The sequence below is a fragment of the Seriola lalandi genome, unplaced genomic scaffold (genome assembly GCF_002814215.2).
Source record: "Seriola lalandi dorsalis isolate HSWRI2012SDOR001 ecotype SW California unplaced genomic scaffold, Sedor1 jcf7180002054963, whole genome shotgun sequence".
In the NCBI taxonomy this organism is placed as follows: domain Eukaryota; kingdom Metazoa; phylum Chordata; class Actinopteri; order Carangiformes; family Carangidae; genus Seriola; species Seriola lalandi.
The window spans coordinates 37,155-37,617 of record NW_019525514.1 but is presented as its reverse complement, the minus strand read 5'-3'; positions in this window follow the sequence as shown (position 1 = coordinate 37,617).

The following is a 463-nucleotide window of genomic DNA, read 5'->3' as shown; positions in this document are numbered from 1 at the left end:
TGTGTGTGTGTGTCTGTGTGTGTGTGTGTGTGTGTGTGTGTGTGTGTGTGTGTGTGATCAACATGGAGGACAGGTGTCTTTATATCTGTGTGTTTTCACTTCACATTAACTGAAGCACACGACCTGTTGGACTGTTTACTGCACGTCATTCCCTCTGTCTCTCTCTACTGTGCTGTCATCAACACATCAACACATCAACACATCAACACATCAACACATCAACACATCAACATATCAACACATCAACACATCAACATATCTATTGATTCTCTGATAAATTCATTCATTGATGTTTAAATGTGATGCTGCTGGACATTATGTTGTTGTGAAAATCACATTGTCATAGTTACCGACTGGATCTCGTGTTACTATTGATCTGAGTTGTGATTTGAAACTGAGGAGTGTGTGTGTGTGTGTGTGTGTGTGTGTGAGTGTGTGTGTGTGTGTGTGTGAGTGTGTGAGT